This window comes from Cherax quadricarinatus, unplaced genomic scaffold (assembly GCF_038502225.1).
Source record: "Cherax quadricarinatus isolate ZL_2023a unplaced genomic scaffold, ASM3850222v1 Contig1206, whole genome shotgun sequence".
NCBI classification, from domain to species: domain Eukaryota; kingdom Metazoa; phylum Arthropoda; class Malacostraca; order Decapoda; family Parastacidae; genus Cherax; species Cherax quadricarinatus.
In genome coordinates, this window is record NW_027196232.1 from 75,995 (window position 1) to 96,356 (window position 20,362).

Genomic DNA, 20,362 nt, shown 5'->3' on the forward strand with positions numbered 1-20,362 from the left:
CACCTGCTGGTGTACCTCACCTGCTGGTGTACCTCACCTGCTGGTGTACCTCACCTGCTGGTGTACCTCACCTGCTGGTGTACCTCACCTGCTGGTGTACCTCACCTGCTGGTGTACCTGACCTGCTGGTGTACCTGACCTGCTGGTGTACCTCACCTGCTGGTGTACCTCACCTGCTGGTGTACCTGACCTGCTGGTGTACCTGACCTGCTGGTGTACCTGACCTGCTGGTGTACCTCACCTGCTGGTGTACCTCACCTGCTGGTGTACCTCACCTGCTGGTGTACCTCACCTGCTGGTGTACCTCACCTGCTGGTGTACCTCACCTGCTGGTGTACCTGACCTGCTGGTGTACCTCACCTGCTGGTGTACCTCACCTGCTGGTGTACCTCACCTGCTGGTGTACCTCACCTGCTGGTGTACCTCACCTGCTGGTGTACCTGACCTGCTGGTGTACCTCACCTGCTGGTGTACCTCACCTGCTGGTGTACCTCACCTGCTGGTGTACCTCACCTGCTGGTGTACCTCACCTGCTGGTGTACCTCACCTGCTGGTGTACCTCACCTGCTGGTGTACCTCACCTGCTGGTGTACCTCACCTGCTGGTGTACCTCACCTGCTGGTGTACCTCACCTGCTGGTGTACCTCACCTGCTGGTGTACCTCACCTGCTGGTGTACCTGACCTGCTGGTGTACCTGACCTGCTGGTGTACCTCACCTGCTGGTGTACCTCACCTGCTGGTGTACCTCACCTGCTGGTGTACCTCACCTGCTGGTGTACCTCACCTGCTGGTGTACCTCACCTGCTGGTGTACCTCACCTGCTGGTGTACCTCACCTGCTGGTGTACCTCACCTGCTGGTGTACCTCACCTGCTGGTGTACCTCACCTGCTGGTGTACCTCACCTGCTGGTGTACCTCACCTGCTGGTGTACCTCACCTGCTGGTGTACCTCACCTGCTGGTGTACCTCACCTGCTGGTGTACCTCACCTGCTGGTGTACCTCACCTGCTGGTGTACCTCACCTGCTGGTGTACCTCACCTGCTGGTGTACCTGACCTGCTGGTGTACCTCACCTGCTGGTGTACCTCACCTGCTGGTGTACCTCACCTGCTGGTGTACCTGACCTGCTGGTGTACCTGACCTGCTGGTGTACCTCACCTGCTGGTGTACCTCACCTGCTGGTGTACCTGACCTGCTGGTGTACCTGACCTGCTGGTGTACCTGACCTGCTGGTGTACCTCACCTGCTGGTGTACCTCACCTGCTGGTGTACCTCACCTGCTGGTGTACCTCACCTGCTGGTGTACCTCACCTGCTGGTGTACCTGACCTGCTGGTGTACCTGACCTGCTGGTGTACCTCACCTGCTGGTGTACCTCACCTGCTGGTGTACCTCACCTGCTGGTGTACCTCACCTGCTGGTGTACCTGACCTGCTGGTGTACCTCACCTGCTGGTGTACCTCACCTGCTGGTGTACCTCACCTGCTGGTGTACCTGACCTGCTGGTGTACCTGACCTGCTGGTGTACCTCACCTGCTGGTGTACCTCACCTGCTGGTGTACCTGACCTGCTGGTGTACCTGACCTGCTGGTGTACCTGACCTGCTGGTGTACCTCACCTGCTGGTGTACCTCACCTGCTGGTGTACCTCACCTGCTGGTGTACCTCACCTGCTGGTGTACCTCACCTGCTGGTGTACCTCACCTGCTGGTGTACCTGACCTGCTGGTGTACCTGACCTGCTGGTGTACCTCACCTGCTGGTGTACCTCACCTGCTGGTGTACCTCACCTGCTGGTGTACCTCACCTGCTGGTGTACCTGACCTGCTGGTGTACCTCACCTGCTGGTGTACCTCACCTGCTGGTGTACCTCACCTGCTGGTGTACCTGACCTGCTGGTGTACCTGACCTGCTGGTGTACCTCACCTGCTGGTGTACCTCACCTGCTGGTGTACCTCACCTGCTCGTGTAACTCAGCTGCTGGTGTACCTGACCTGCTGGTGTACCTGACCTGCTGGTGTACCTCACCTGCTGGTGTACCTGACCTGCTGGTGTACCTGACCTGCTGGTGTACCTGACCTGCTGGTGTACCTCACCTGCTGGTGTACCTCACCTGCTGGTGTACCTCACCTGCTGGTGTACCTCACCTGCTGGTGTACCTGACCTGCTGGTGTACCTCACCTGCTGGTGTACCTCACCTGCTGGTGTACCTGACCTGCTGGTGTACCTCACCTGCTGGTGTACCTCACCTGCTGGTGTACCTCACACTAGAGTTGTTAGTGAACACAGTAACACAGCAACACAGCAACACTAGAGTTGTTAGTGAACACAGCAAACAGCAACACAGCAACACTAGAGTTGTTAGTGAACACAGCAACACAGCAACACAGCAACACTAGAGTTGTTAGTGAACACAGCAACACAGCAACACAGCAACACTAGAGTTGTTAGTGAACACAGCAACACAGCAACACAGCAACACTAGAGTTGTTAGTGAACACAGCAACACAGCAACACAGCAACACTAGAGTTGTTAGTGAACACAGCAACACAGCAACACAGCAACACTAGAGTTGTTAGTGAACACAGCAACACAGCAACACAGCAACACTAGAGTTGTTAGTGAACACAGCAACACAGCAACACAGCAACACTAGAGTTGTTAGTGAACACAGCAACACTAGAGTTGTTAGCAACACAGCAACACTAGAGTTGTTAGTGAACACAGCAACACAGCAACACAGCAACACTAGAGTTGTTAGTGAACACAGCAACACAGCAACACAGCAACACTAGAGTTGTTAGTGAACACAGCAACACAGCAACACAGCAACACTAGAGTTGTTAGTGAACACAGCAACACAGCAACACAGCAACACTAGAGTTGTTAGTGAACACAGCAACACAGCAACACAGCAACACTAGAGTTGTTAGTGAACACAGCAACACAGCAACACAGCAACACTAGAGTTGTTAGTGAACACAGCAACACAGCAACACAGCAACACTAGAGTTGTTAGTGAACACAGCAACACAGCAACACAGCAACACTAGAGTTGTTAGTGAACACAGCAACACAGCAACACAGCAACACTAGAGTTGTTAGTGAACACAGCAACACAGCAACACAGCAACACTAGAGTTGTTAGTGAACACAGCAACACAACAACACTAATGTTGTTAGTTAACACAGCAACACAGCAACACTAGAGTTGTTAGTGAACACAGCAACACAACAACACTAATGTTGTTAGTTAACACAGCAACACAATAACACTAAAGTTGTTAGTGAACACAGCAACACAACACAGCAACACTAATGTTGTTAGTTAACACAGCAACACAGCAACACAGCAACACTAGAGTTGTTAGTGAACACAGCAACACAGCAACACAGCAACACTAGAGTTGTTAGTGCAACACAGCAACACAGCAACACAGCAACACTAGAGTTGTTAGTGAACACAGCAACACAGCAACACAGCAACACTAGAGTTGTTAGTGAACACAGCAACACAGCAACACAGCAACACTAGAGTTGTTAGTGAACACAGCAACACAGCAACACAGCAACACTAGAGTTGTTAGTGAACACAGCAACACAGCAACACAGCAACACTAGAGTTGTTAGTGAACACAGCAACACAGCAACACAGCAACACTAGAGTTGTTAGTGAACACAGCAACACAGCAACACAGCAACACTAGAGTTGTTAGTGAACACAGCAACACAGCAACACAGCAACACTAGAGTTGTTAGTGAACACAGCAACACAGCAACACAGCAACACTAGAGTTGTTAGTGAACACAGCACACACAACAACACTAGAGTTGTTAGTGAACACAGCAACACAGCAACACAGCAACACTAGAGTTGTTAGTGAACACAGCAACACAGCAACACAGCAACACTAGAGTTGTTAGTGAACACATCAACACAGCAACACAGCAACACTAGAGTTGTTAGTGAACACAGCACAGCAACACAGCAACACTAGAGTTGTTAGTGAACACAGCAACACAGCAACACAGCAACACTAGAGTTGTTAGTGAACACAGCAACACAGCAACACTAGAGTTGTTAGTGAACACGTCAAGACAGCAACACTAGACTGGTTAGTGAACACAGCAACACAGAACACAGCTAGAGTTGTTAGTGAACACAGCAACACAGCAACACTAGAGTTGTTAGTGAACACAGCAACACAGCAACACAGCAACACTAGAGTTGTTAGTGAACACAGCAACACAGCAACACTAGAGTTGTTAGTGAACACAGCAACACAGCAACACAGCAACACTAGAGTTGTTAGTGAACACAGCAACACAGCAACACAGCAACACTAGAGTTGTTAGTGAACACAGCAACACAGCAACACAGCAACACTAGAGTTGTTAGTGAACACAGCAACACAGCAACACAGCAACACTAGAGTTGTTAGTGAACACAGCAACACAGCAACACAGCAACACTAGAGTTGTTAGTGAACACAGCAACACAGCAACACAGCAACACTAGAGTTGTTAGTGAACACAGCAACACAGCAACACAGCAACACTAGAGTTGTTAGTGAACACAGCAACACAGCAACACAGCAACACTAGAGTTGTTAGTGAACACAGCAACACACACACAGCAACACTAGAGTTGTTAGTGAACACAGCAACACAGCAACACAGCAACACTAGAGTTGTTAGTGAACACAGCAACACAGCAACACAGCAACACTAGAGTTGTTAGTGAACACAGCAACACAGCAACACAGCAACACTAGAGTTGTTAGTGAACACAGCAACACAGCAACACAGCAACACTAGAGTTGTTAGTGAACACAGCAACACAGCAACACAGCAACACTAGAGTTGTTAGTGAACACAGCAACACAGCAACACAGCAACACTAGAGTTGTTAGTGAACACAGCAACACAGCAACACAGCAACACTAGAGTTGTTAGTGAACACAGCAACACAGCAACACAGCAACACTAGAGTTGTTAGTGAACACAGCAACACAGCAACACAGCAACACTAGAGTTGTTAGTGAACACAGCAACACAGCAACACAGCAACACTAGAGTTGTTAGTGAACACAGCAACACAGCAACACAGCAACACTAGAGTTGTTAGTGAACACAGCAACACAGCAACACAGCAACACTAGAGTTGTTAGTGAACACAGCAACACAGCAACACAGCAACACTAGAGTTGTTAGTGAACACAGCAACACAGCAACACAGCAACACTAGAGTTGTTAGTGAACACAGCAACACAGCAACACAGCAACACTAGAGTTGTTAGTGAACACAGCAACACAGCAACACAGCAACACTAGAGTTGTTAGTGAACACAGCAACACAGCAACACAGCAACACTAGAGTTGTTAGTGAACACAGCAACACAGCAACACAGCAACACTAGAGTTGTTAGTGAACACAGCAACACAGCAACACAGCAACACTAGAGTTGTTAGTGAACACAGCAACACAGCAACACAGCAACACTAGAGTTGTTAGTGAACACAGCAACACAGCAACACAGCAACACTAGAGTTGTTAGTGAACACAGCAACACAGCAACACAGCAACACTAGAGTTGTTAGTGAACACAGCAACACAGCAACACAGCAACACTAGAGTTGTTAGTGAACACAGCAACACAGCAACACAGCAACACTAGAGTTGTTAGTGAACACAGCAACACAGCAACACAGCAACACTAGAGTTGTTAGTGAACACAGCAACACAGCAACACAGCAACACTAGAGTTGTTAGTGAACACAGCAACACAGCAACACAGCAACACTAGAGTTGTTAGTGAACACAGCAACACAGCAACACAGCAACACTAGAGTTGTTAGTGAACACAGCAACACAGCAACACAGCAACACTAGAGTTGTTAGTGAACACAGCAACACAACACTAGAGTTGTTAGTGAACACAGCAACACAACACTAGAGTTGTTAGTTAACACAGCAACACAACAACACTAGAGTTGTTAGTGAACACAGCAACACAACACTAGAGTTGTTAGTGAACACAGCAACACAACACTAGAGTTGTTAGTGAACACAGCAACACAACACTAGAGTTGTTAGTGAACACAGCAACACAACAACACTAGAGTTGTTAGTGAACACAGCAACACAACAACACTAGAGTTGTTAGTGAACACAGCAACACAACACTAGAGTTGTTAGTGAACACAGCAACACAACACTAGAGTTGTTAGTGAACACAGCAACACAACACTAGAGTTGTTAGTGAACACAGCAACACAACAACACTAGAGTTGTTAGTGAACACAGCAACACAACACTAGAGTTGTTAGTGAACACAGCAACACAACACTAGAGTTGTTAGTGAACACAGCAACACAACAACACTAGAGTTGTTAGTGAACACAGCAACACTAGAGTTGTTAGTGAACACAGCAACACAACAACACTAGAGTTGTTAGTGAACACAGCAACACAGCAACACAGCAACACTAGAGTTGTTAGTGAACACAGCAACACAGCAACACAGCAACACTAGAGTTGTTAGTGAACACAGCAACACAGCAACACAGCAACACTAGAGTTGTTAGTGAACACAGCAACACAGCAACACAGCAACACTAGAGTTGTTAGTGAACACAGCAACACAGCAACACAGCAACACTAGAGTTGTTAGTGAACACAGCAACACAGCAACACTAGAGTTGTTAGTGAACACAGCAACACAGCAACACAGCAACACTAGAGTTGTTAGTGAACACAGCAACACAGCAACACTAGAGTTGTTAGTGAACACAGCAACACAGCAACACAGCAACACTAGAGTTGTTAGTGAACACAGCAACACAGCAACACAGCAACACTAGAGTTGTTAGTGAACACAGCAACACAGCAACACAGCAACACTAGAGTTGTTAGTGAACACAGCAACACAGCAACACAGCAACACTAGAGTTGTTAGTGAACACAGCAACACAGCAACACAGCAACACTAGAGTTGTTAGTGAACACAGCAACACAGCAACACAGCAACACTAGAGTTGTTAGTGAACACAGCAACACAGCAACACAGCAACACTAGAGTTGTTAGTGAACACAGCAACACAGCAACACAGCAACACTAGAGTTGTTAGTGAACACAGCAACACAGCAACACAGCAACACTAGAGTTGTTAGTGAACACAGCAACACAGCAACACAGCAACACTAGAGTTGTTAGTGAACACAGCAACACAGCAACACAGCAACACTAGAGTTGTTAGTGAACACAGCAACACAGCAACACTAGAGTTGTTAGTGAACACAGCAACACAGCAACACTAGAGTTGTTAGTGAACACAGCAACACAGCAACACAGCAACACTAGAGTTGTTAGTGAACACAGCAACACAGCAACACAGCAACACTAGAGTTGTTAGTGAACACAGCAACACAGCAACACAGCAACACTAGAGTTGTTAGTGAACACAGCAACACAGCAACACAGCAACACTAGAGTTGTTAGTGAACACAGCAACACAGCAACACTAGAGTTGTTAGTGAACACAGCAACACAGCAACACTAGAGTTGTTAGTGAACACAGCAACACAGCAACACTAGAGTTGTTAGTGAACACAGCAACACAACAACACTAGAGTTGTTAGTGAACACAGCAAAACAACAACACTAGAGTTGTTAGTGAACACAGCAACACAACACTAGAGTTGTTAGTGAACACAGCAACACAACAACACTAGAGTTGTTAGTGAACACAGCAACACAACACTAGAGTTGTTAGTGAACACAGCAACACAACAACACTAGAGTTGTTAGTGAACACAGCAACACAACAACACTAGAGTTGTTAGTGAACACAGCAACACAACAACACTAGAGTTGTTAGTGAACACAGCAACACAACACTAGAGTTGTTAGTGAACACAGCAACACAACAACACTAGAGTTGTTAGTGAACACAGCAACACAACACTAGAGTTGTTAGTGAACACAGCAACACAACAACACTAGAGTTGTTAGTGAACACAGCAACACAACAACACTAGAGTTGTTAGTGAACACAGCAACACAACAACACTAGAGTTGTTAGTGAACACAGCAACACAACAACACTAGAGTTGTTAGTGAACACAGCAACACAACAACACTAGAGTTGTTAGTGAACACAGCAACACAACAACACTAGAGTTGTTAGTGAACACAGCAACACAACAACACTAGAGTTGTTAGTGAACACAGCAACACAACAACACTAAAGTTGTTAGTGAACACAGCAACACAACAACACTAGAGTTGTTAGTGTACACAGCAACACAACAACACTAGAGTTGTTAGTGAACACAGCTACACAACAACACTAAAGTTGTTAGTGAACACAGCAACACAACACTAAAGTTGTTAGTGAACACAGCAACACAGCAACACTAGAGTTGTTAGTGAACACAGCAACACAGCAACTCTAGAGTTGTTAGTGAACACAGCAACACAGCAACACAGCAACACTAGAGTTGTTAGTGAACACAGCAACACAGCAACACAGCAACACTAGAGTTGTTAGTGAACACAGCAACACAGCAACACAGCAACACTAGAGTTGTTAGTGAACACAGCAACACAGCAACACAGCAACACTAGAGTTGTTAGTGAACACAGCAACACAGCAACACAGCAACACTAGAGTTGTTAGTGAACACAGCAACACAGCAACACAGCAACACTAGAGTTGTTAGTGAACACAGCAACACAGCAACACTAGAGTTGTTAGTGAACACAGCAACACAGCAACACAGCAACACTAGAGTTGTTAGTGAACACAGCAACACAGCAACACTAGAGTTGTTAGTGAACACAGCAACACAGCAACACAGCAACACTAGAGTTGTTAGTGAACACAGCAACACAGCAACACAGCAACACTAGAGTTGTTAGTGAACACAGCAACACAGCAACACAGCAACACTAGAGTTGTTAGTGAACACAGCAACACAGCAACACAGCAACACTAGAGTTGTTAGTGAACACAGCAACACAGCAACACAGCAACACTAGAGTTGTTAGTGAACACAGCAACACAGCAACACAGCAACACTAGAGTTGTTAGTGAACACAGCAACACAGCAACACAGCAACACTAGAGTTGTTAGTGAACACAGCAACACAGCAACACTAGAGTTGTTAGTGAACACAGCAACACAGCAACACAGCAACACTAGAGTTGTTAGTGAACACAGCAACACAGCAACACAGCAACACTAGAGTTGTTAGTGAACACAGCAACACAGCAACACAGCAACACTAGAGTTGTTAGTGAACACAGCAACACAGCAACACAGCAACACTAGAGTTGTTAGTGAACACAGCAACACAGCAACACAGCAACACTAGAGTTGTTAGTGAACACAGCAACACAGCAACACTAGAGTTGTTAGTGAACACAGCAACACAGCAACACTAGAGTTGTTAGTGAACACAGCAACACAGCAACACTAGAGTTGTTAGTGAACACAGCAACACAACAACACTAGAGTTGTTAGTGAACACAGCAAAACAACAACACTAGAGTTGTTAGTGAACACAGCAACACAACACTAGAGTTGTTAGTTAACACAGCAACACAACAACACTAGAGTTGTTAGTGAACACAGCAACACAACACTAGAGTTGTTAGTGAACACAGCAACACAACAACACTAGAGTTGTTAGTGAACACAGCAACACAACAACACTAGAGTTGTTAGTGAACACAGCAACACAACAACACTAGAGTTGTTAGTGAACACAGCAACACTAGAGTTGTTAGTGAACACAGCAACACAACAACACTAGAGTTGTTAGTGAACACAGCAACACAACACTAGAGTTGTTAGTGAACACAGCAACACAACAACACTAGAGTTGTTAGTGAACACAGCAACACAACAACACTAGAGTTGTTAGTGAACACAGCAACACAACAACACTAGAGTTGTTAGTGAACACAGCAACACAACAACACTAGAGTTGTTAGTGAACACAGCAACACAACAACACTAGAGTTGTTAGTGAACACAGCAACACAACAACACTAGAGTTGTTAGTGAACACAGCAACACAACAACACTAGAGTTGTTAGTGAACACAGCAACACAACAACACTAAAGTTGTTAGTGAACACAGCAACACAACAACACTAGAGTTGTTAGTGTACACAGCAACACAACAACACTAGAGTTGTTAGTGAACACAGCTACACAACAACACTAAAGTTGTTAGTGAACACAGCAACACAACACTAAAGTTGTTAGTGAACACAGCAACACAGCAACACTAGAGTTGTTAGTGAACACAGCAACACAGCAACTCTAGAGTTGTTAGTGAACACAGCAACACAGCAACACTAGAGTTGTTAGTGAACACAGCAACACAGCAACACTAGAGTTGCTAGTGAACACAGCAACACTAGAGTTGTTAGTGAACACAGCAACACAGCAACACTACAGTTGTTAGTGAACACAGCAACACAACAACACTAGAGTTGTTAGTGAACACAGCAACACAACAACACTAGAGTTGTTAGTGAACACAGCAACACAGCAACACAGCAACACTACAGTTGTTAGTGAACACAGCAACACAGCAACACTAGAGTTGTAAGTGAACACGGCAATACAGCAACACTAGAGTTGTAAGTGAACACAACAACACAGCAACACTAGAGTTGCTAGTGAACACAGCAACACAGCAACACAACAACACTAGAGTTGTTAGTGAACACAGCAACACAACAACACTAGAGTTGTTAGTTAACACAGCAACACAACAACACTAAAGTTGTTAGTTAACACAGCAACACAACAACACTAGAGTTGTTAGTGAACACAGCAACACTAGAGTTGTTCGTGAACACAGCAACACAACAACACTAGAGTTGTTAGTGAACACAGCAACACTAGAGTTGTTAGTGAACACAGCAACACAACAACACTAGAGTTGTTAGTGAACACAGCAACACTAGAGTTGTTAGTGAACACAGCAACACTAGAGTTGTTAGTGAATACAACAACATTAGAGTTGTTAGTGAACACAGCAACACAACAACACTAGAGTTGTTAGTGAACACAGCAACACAACAACACTAGAGTTGTTAGTGAACACAGCAACACAACAACACTAGAGTTGTTAGTAAACACAGCAACACAACAACACTAGAGTTGTTAGTGAACACAGCAACACAACAACACTAGAGTTGTTAGTGAACACAGCAACACAACAACACTAGAGTTGTTAGTGAACACAGCAACACAACAACACTAGAGTTGTTAGTGAACACAGCAACACAACAACACTAGAGTTGTTAGTGAACACAGCAACACAACAACACTAGAGTTGTTAGTGAACACAGCAACACAGCAACACTAGAGTTGTTAGTGAACAAAGCAACACAGCAACAGTGTAGAGTTGTTAGTGATCACAGCAACACAACAACACTAGAGTTGTTAGTGAACACAGCAACACAGCAACACAACAACACTAGATTTGTCAGTGAACACAGCAACAAAACAACATTGTAGAGTTGTTAGTGAACACAGCAACACAGCAACACAACAACACTAGAGTTGTTAGTGAACACAGCAACACAGCAACACAACAACACTAGAGTTGTTAGTGAACACAGCAACACAGCAACACAACAACACTAGAGTTGTTAGTGAACACAGCAACACAACAACAGTGTAGAGTTGTTAGTGAACACAGCAACACAACAACAGTGTAGAGTTGTTAGTGAACACAGCAACACAACAACACTAGAGTTGTTAGTTAACACAGCAACACAACACTAGAGTTGTTAGTGAACACAGCAACACAACACTAGAGTTGTTAGTGAACACAGCAACACAACAACAGTGTAGAGTTGTTAGTGAACACAGCAACACTAGAGTTGCTAGTGAACACAGCAACACAACAACACTAGAGTTGTTAGTGAACACAGCAACACAGCAACACAACAACACTAGAGTTGTTAGTGAACACAGCAACACAGCAACACAACAACACTAGAGTTGTTATTGAACACAGCAACACAACAACAGTGTAGAGTTGTTAGTGAACACAGCAACACAACAACAGTGTAGAGTTGTTAGTGAACACAGCAACACAACAACACTAGAGTTGTTAGTTAACACAGCAACACAACACTAGAGTTGTTAGTGAACACAGCAACACAACACTAGAGTTGTTAGTGAACACAGCAACACAACACTAGAGTTGTTAGTGAACACAGCAACACAACAACAGTGTAGAGTTGTTAGTAAACACAGCAACACAACAACAGTGTAGAGTTGTTAGTTAACACAGCAACACAACACTAGAGTTGTTAGTTAACACAGCAACACAACAACAGTGTAGAGTTGTTAGTGAACACAGCAACACAACAACACTAGAGTTGTTAGTTAACACAGCAACACAACACTAGAGTTGTTAGTTAACACAGCAACACAACACTAGAGTTGTTAGTGAACACAGCAACACAACATCAGTGTAGAGTTGTTAGTAAACACAGCAACACAACAACAGTGTAGAGTTGTTAGTTAACACAGCAACACAACACTAGAGTTGTTATTGAACACAGCAACACAACAACAGTGTAGAGTTGTTAGTGAACACAGCAACACAACAACACTAGAGTTGTTAGTTAACACAGCAACACAGCAACACTAGAGTTGTTAGTGAACACAGCAACACAACAACACTAGAGTTGTTAGTGAACACAGCAACACAACAACACTAGAGTTGTTAGTTAACACAGCAACACAGCAACACTAGAGTTGTTAGTGAACACAGCAACACTAGAGTTGTTAGTGAACACAACAACACTAGAGTTGTTAGTGAACACAGCAACGCAACAACACTAGACTTGTTAGTGAACACAGCAACACAACAACACTAGAGTTGTTAGTGAACACAGCAACACAACAACACTAGAGTTGCTAGTGAACACAGCAACACAACAACACTAAAGTTGTTAGTGAACACAGCAACACAACAACACTAAAGTTGTTAGTGAACACAGCAACACAACAACACTAGAGTTGTTAGTTAACACAGCAACACAACAACACTGGAGTTGTTAGTGAACACAGCAACACAACAACACTAAAGTTGTTAGTGAACACAGCAACACAACAACACTAAAGTTGTTAGTGAACACAGCAACACAACAACACTAGAGTTGTTAGTGAACACAGCAACACAACAACACTAAAGTTGTTAGTGAACACAGCAACACAACAACACTAGAGTTGTTAGTGAACACAGCAACACAACAACACTAAAGTTGTTAGTGAACACAGCAACACAACAACACTAGAGTTGTTAGTGAACACAGCAACACAACAACACTAAAGTTGTTAGTGAACACAGCAACACAACAACACTAGAGTTGTTAGTGAACACAGCAACACAACAACACTAAAGTTGTTAGTGAACACAGCAACACAACAACACTAGAGTTGTTAGTGAACACAGCAACACAACAACACTAGAGTTGTTAGTGAACACAGCAACACAACAACACTAAAGTTGTTAGTGAACACAGCAACACAACAACACTAAAGTTGTTAGTGAACACAGCAACACAACAACACTAGAGTTGTTAGTGAACACAGCAACACAACAACACTAGAGTTGTTAGTTAACACAGCAACACAACAACAGTAGAGTTGTTAGTTAACACAGCAACACAATAACACTAAAGTTGTTAGTGAACAAAGCAACAGAGCAACAGTGTAGAGTTGTTAGTGAACACAGCAACACAGCAACACAACAACACTAGAGTTGTTAGTTAACACAGCAACACAGCAACACTAGAGTTGCTAGTGAACACAGCAACACAGCAACACTAGAGTTGCAAGTGAACACAGCAACACTAGAGTTGTTCGTGAACACAGCAACACAACAACACTAGAGTTGTTAGTGAACACAGCAACACAACAACAGTGTAGAGTTGTTAGTGAACACAGCAACACAACAACACTAGAGTTGTTAGTGAACACAGCAACACAGCAACACAACAACACTAGAGTTGTCAGTGAACACAGCAACACAACAACAGTGTAGAGTTGTTAGTGAACACAGCAACACAACAACACTAGAGTTGTTAGTGAACACAGCAACACAACAACACTAGAGTTGTTAGTGAACACAACAACACTACATTTGTTAGTGAACACAGCAACACAACAACACTAGAGTTGTCAGTGAACACAGCAACACAACAACAGTGTAGAGTTGTTAGTGAACACAGCAACACAACAACACTAGAGTTGTTAGTGAACACAGCAACACAACAACAGTGTAGAGTTGTTAGTGAACACAGCAACACAACAACAGTGTAGAGTTGTTAGTGAACACAGCAACACAACAACACTAGAGTTGTTAGTGAACACAGCAACACAACAACAGTGTAGAGTTGTTAGTGAACACAGCAACACAACAACAGTGTAGAGTTGTTAGTGAACACAGCAACACAACAACACTAGAGTTGTTAGTGAACACAGCAACACAACAACACTAGAGTTGTTAGTGAACACAGCAACACAACAACAGTGTAGAGTTGTTAGTGAACACAGCAACACAACAACAGTGTAGAGTTGTTAGTGAACACAGCAACACAACAACACTAGAGTTGTTAGTGAACACAGCAACACAACAACACTAGAGTTGTTAGTGAACACAGCAACACAACGACACTAGAGTTGTTAGTGAACACAGCAACACAACAACAGTGTAGAGTTGTTAGTGAACACAGCAACACAACAACAGTGTAGAGTTGTTAGTGAACACAGCAACACAACAACAGTGTAGAGTTGTTAGTGAACACAGCAACACAACAACACTAGAGTTGTTAGTGAACACAGCAACACAACAACACTAGAGTTGTTAGTGAACACAGCAACACAACAACACTAGAGTTGTTAGTGAACACAGCAACACAGCAACACTAGAGTTGTTAGTGAACACAGCAACACTAGAGTTGTTAGTGAACACAGCAACACAACAACAGTGTAGAGTTGTTAGTGAACACAGCAACACAACAACACTAGAGTTGTTAGTGAACACAGCAACACAACAACAGTGTAGAGTTGTTAGTGAACACAGCAACACAACAACACTAGAGTTGTTAATGAACACAGCAACACAACAACAGTGTAGAGTTGTTAGTGAACACAGCAACACAACAACACTAGAGTTGTTAGTTAACACAGCAACACTAGAGGTGTTAGTGAACACAGCAACACAGCAACACTAGAGTTGTTAGTGAACACAGCAACACTAGAGTTGTTAGTGAACACAGCAACACAACAACAGTGTAGAGTTGTTAGTGAACACAGCAACACAGCAACATTAGAGTTGTTAGTGAACACAGCAACACAACAACACTAGAGTTGTTAGTGAACACAGCAACACAACAACACTAGAGTTGTTAGTTAACACAGCAACACAACAACACTAAAGTTGTTAGTGAACACAGCAACACAACAACACTAGAGTTGTTAGTTAACACAGCAACACAACAACACTAGAGTTGTTATTTAACACAGAAACACAACAACACTAAAGTTGTTAGTTAACACAGCAACACTAGAGTTGTTAGTGAACACAGCAACACAACAACAGTGGAGTTGTTAGTTAACACAGCAACACTAGAGTTGTTAGTGAACACAGCAACACAACAACACTAGAGTTATTATTTAACACAGCAACACAACAACACTAAAGTTGTTAGTGAACACAGCAACACTAGAGTTGTTAGTGAACACAGCAACACAACAACACTAAAGTTGTTAGTTAACACAGCAACACTAGAGTTGTTAGTGAACACAGCAACACAACAACACTAAAGTTGTTAGTGAACACAGCAACACTAGAGTTGTTAGTGAACACAGCAACACAACAACACTAAAGTTGTTAGTTAACACAGCAACACAACAACACTAAAGTTGTTAGTGAACACAGCAACACAACAACAGTGTAGAGTTGTTAGTTAACACAGCAACACTAGAGTTGCTAGTGAACACAGCAACACAGCAACACTAGAGTTGCAAGTGAACACAACAACACTAGAGTTGTTAGTGAACACATCAACACAACAACACTAAAGTTGTTAGTTAACACAGCAACACAACAACACTAGAGTTGTTAGTGAACACAGCAACACAACAACACTAAAGTTGTTAGTTACACAGCAACACAACAACACTAAAGTTGTTAGTGAACACAGCAACACAACAACACTAGAGTTGTTAGTGAACACAGCAACACAGCAACACAACAACACTAGAGTTGTCAGTGAACACAGCAACACAACAACAGTGTAGAGTTGTTAGTGAACACAGCAACACAACATCACTAGAGTTGTTAGTGAACACAGCAACACAGCAACACTACATTTGTTAGTGAACACAGCAACACAACATCACTAGAGTTGTTAGTGAACACAGCAACACAACAACACTAGAGTTGTTAGTTAACACAGCAACACAACAACACTACATTTGTTAGTGAACACAGCAACACTAGAGTTGTTAGTGAACACAGCAACACAACAACAGTGTAGAGTTGTTAGTGAACACAGCAACACAACAACACTAGAGTTGTTAGTGAACACAGCAACACAACAACAGTGTAGAGTTGTTAGTTAACACAGCAACACAACAACAGTGTAGAGTTGTTAGTTAACACAGCAACACAACAACAGTGTAGAGTTGTTAGTTAACACAGCAACACAACAACAGTGTAGAGTTGTTAGTGAACACAGCAACACTAGAGTTGTTAGTGAACACAGCAACACAACAACAGTGTAGAGTTGTTAGTGAACACAGCAACACAACAACAGTGTAGAGTTGTTAGTGAACACAGCAACACAACAACAGTGTAGAGTTGTTAGTGAACACAGCAACACAACAACAGTGTAGAGTTGTTAGTTAACACAGCAACACAACAACACTAGAGTTGTCAGTGAACACAGCAACACAACAACAGTGTAGAGTTGTTAGTTAACACAGCAACACAACAACAGTGTAGAGTTGTTAGTTAACACAGCAACACTAGAGTTGCTAGTGAACACAGCAACACAACAACACTAGAGTTGTTAGTGAACACAGCAACACAGCAACACAACAACACTAGAGTTGTTAGTGAACACAGCAACACAACAACAGTGTAGAGTTGTTAGTGAACACAGCAACACAACAACACTAGAGTTGTTAGTGAACACAGCAACACAACAACACTAGAGTTGTTAGTGAACACAGCAACACAGCAACACAACAACACTAGAGTTGTTAGTGAACACAGCAACACAGCAACACAACAACAGTGTAGAGTTGTTAGTGAACACAGCAACACTAGAGTTGCTAGTGAACACAGCAACACAACAACACTAGAGTTGTTAGTGAACACAGCAACACAACAACACTAGAGTTGTTAGTGAACACAGCAACACAACAACAGTGTAGAGTTGTTAGTGAACACAGCAACACAACAACACTAGAGTTGTTAGTGAACACAGCAACACAACAACACTAGAGTTGTTAGTGAACACAGCAACACAACAACACTAGAGTTGTTACAGGACACAGCAACACAACAACACTAGAGTTGTTACAGGACACAGCAACACAACAACACTAGAGTTGTTAGTGAACACAGCAACACTAAAGTTGTTAGTGAACACAGCAACACTAAAGTTGTTAGTGAACACAGCAACACTAAAGTTGTTAGTGAACACAGCAACACTAAAGTTGTTAGTGAACACAGCAACACAACAACACTAGAGTTGTCAGTGAACACAGCAACACAGCAACACAACAACACCATAGTTGTCAGTGAACACAGCAACACAACAACACTTGTGTTGTTAGTGAACACAGCAACACAGCAACACAGCAACACAGCAACACAGCAACACAGCAACATATAACCTTAGGCTGTAAACATGGTTGCCGGAGGTCACCAGCCGTTCATCATAGTAGGAGATGCCAGAAGTCACTGGTTTCTCCAACTCGCAAGTTATAATTTGTGTGTCAACTGAACTCATATTACTCTGTTAAATAATATTCCAGTAGTCCTTTCATGAGATAGTCCAAAATCACTGATCGGATTCGTTAAAAAATAAGTGATCCCCTGACTGGATTCGTCCAAGAAAAATGTGAACCAATGACCGGATTCAAAAGCTGAGAGAGTTTCTAGGTGCCCTTAACACCCAGTCAGATTTGTTGAAGAATAACGTAACCTCTTAACGGATCCAAGCTGACGGGGTTTTAGGCGCCCTTATCAAACACCCAAATGTTTACTGCTGGTAGCGGTAAGACTGTCTCATACACATACATGTACAAACAGATACCCATACAAATAGACAGATTTCCCCTTAAGGAGGTTATTAGTAGAATATACAGTATAACAAGCAGAAAAAATTAGGTGGGAGCAAGTAAACTAAGTCCTAAATTAAATAAACTGATAAGATAGCCCAAGCAACACGGATTCAAATCTGTGTCAAATACAAATTAACTCTGTGGCACTCTAGACATATTCCCTTCAGGAAAATGAAGAGAAGATATAAAGTAGAGAGAGGTGCTCTCTAGACAGGCGAAGACAAACAATAACAGAGCAGCTAAAAGACGCCAATATATCTGTAATACGTAGAAAAGTCACTGGTCAGAGAAATAGCAAACATCGAACTTAAGATAAAGGAATCTTATAGGAGTCAGGAATCGCGGGAAGAACTAAAAGCCATAAATGAAATCGAAAGAAACCCAAAGTATTTCTTTTCTTATGCCAAATCAAAGTCGAGAACAACGTCCAGTATTGGGCTCCTACTTAAACAAGATGGGTCCTACACAGATGACAGCAAGGAAATGAGTGAGCTACTCAAGTCCCAATATGACTCAGTTTTTAGCAAGCCGCTAACCAGACTGAGAGTCGAAGATCAAAATGATTTTTTTATGAGAGAGCCACAGAATTTGGTTAACACAAGCCTATCTGATGTTATCCTGACGCCAAATGACTTCGAACAGGCGATAAATGACATGGCCATGCACTCTGCCCCAGGGCCAGACTCATGGAACTCCGTGTTCATCAAGAACTGCAAGAAGCCCCTATCACGAGTTTTACCATCCTATGGAGAGGGAGCATGGACACGGGGGTCGTCCCACTAAAAACAACAGACATAGCCCCACTCCACAAAGGGGGCAGTAAAGCAACAGCAAAGAACTACAGACCGATAGCACTAACATCCCATATCAGAAAAATCTTTGAAAGGTTCCTAAGAAGCATGATCACCACCCATCTAGAAACCCATCAGTTACACAACCCAGGGCAACATGGGTTTAGAACAGGTCGCTCCTGCCTGTCCCAACTACTGGACCACTATGACAAGGTAATGGATGCTGTAGAAGACAAATAAAACACAGATGTAATATACACAGACTTTATAAAAGCCTTTGACAAGTGTGACCATGGTGTAATAGCGCACAAAATGCGTGCTAAAGGAATAACAGGAGTAAAGTCTGAGGCAGCTACGGTGAAAACCTCTGTTCCACAAGGCACAGTACTCGCTCCCAGTGTTCCACAAGGCACAGTACTGGCTCCCAGTGTTCCACAGGGTACAGTACTCGCTCCCAGTATTCCACAAGGCACAGTACTAGCTCCCAGTGTTCCACAAGGCACAGTACTGGCTCCCAGTGTTCCACAAGGCACAGCACTGGCTCCCAGTGTTCCACAAGGTACAGTACTCGCTCCCAGTGTTCCACAAGGTACAGTACTCGCTCCCAGTGTTCCACAAGGTACAGTACTCGCTCCCAGTGTTCCACAAGGTACAGTATTCGCTCACAGTGTTCCACAAGGTACAGAACTCGCTCCCAGTGTTCCACAAGGTACAATACTCGCTCCCAGTGTTCCACAAGGTACAGTACTGGCTCCCAGTGTTCCACAAGGTACAGTACTCGCTCCCAGTGTTCCACAAGGTACAGTACTCGCTCACAGTGTTCCACAAGGTACAGTACTCGCTCCCAGTGTTCCAAAAGGCACAGTACTCGCTCCCAGTGTTCCACAAGGTACAGTACTCGCTCCCAGTGTTCCACAAAGCATAGTACTCTCTCCCAGTGTTCCACAAGGTACAGTACTCGCTCCCAGTGTTCCACAGGGTACAGTACTCGCTCCCAGTATTCCACAAGGCACAGTACTAGCTCCCAGTGTTCCACAAGGCACAGTACTGGCTCCCAGTGTTCCACAGGGTACAGTACTCGCTCCCAGTATTCCACAAGGCACAGTACTAGCTCCCAGTGTTCCACAAGGCACAGTACTGGCTCCCAGTGTTCCACAAGGCACAGC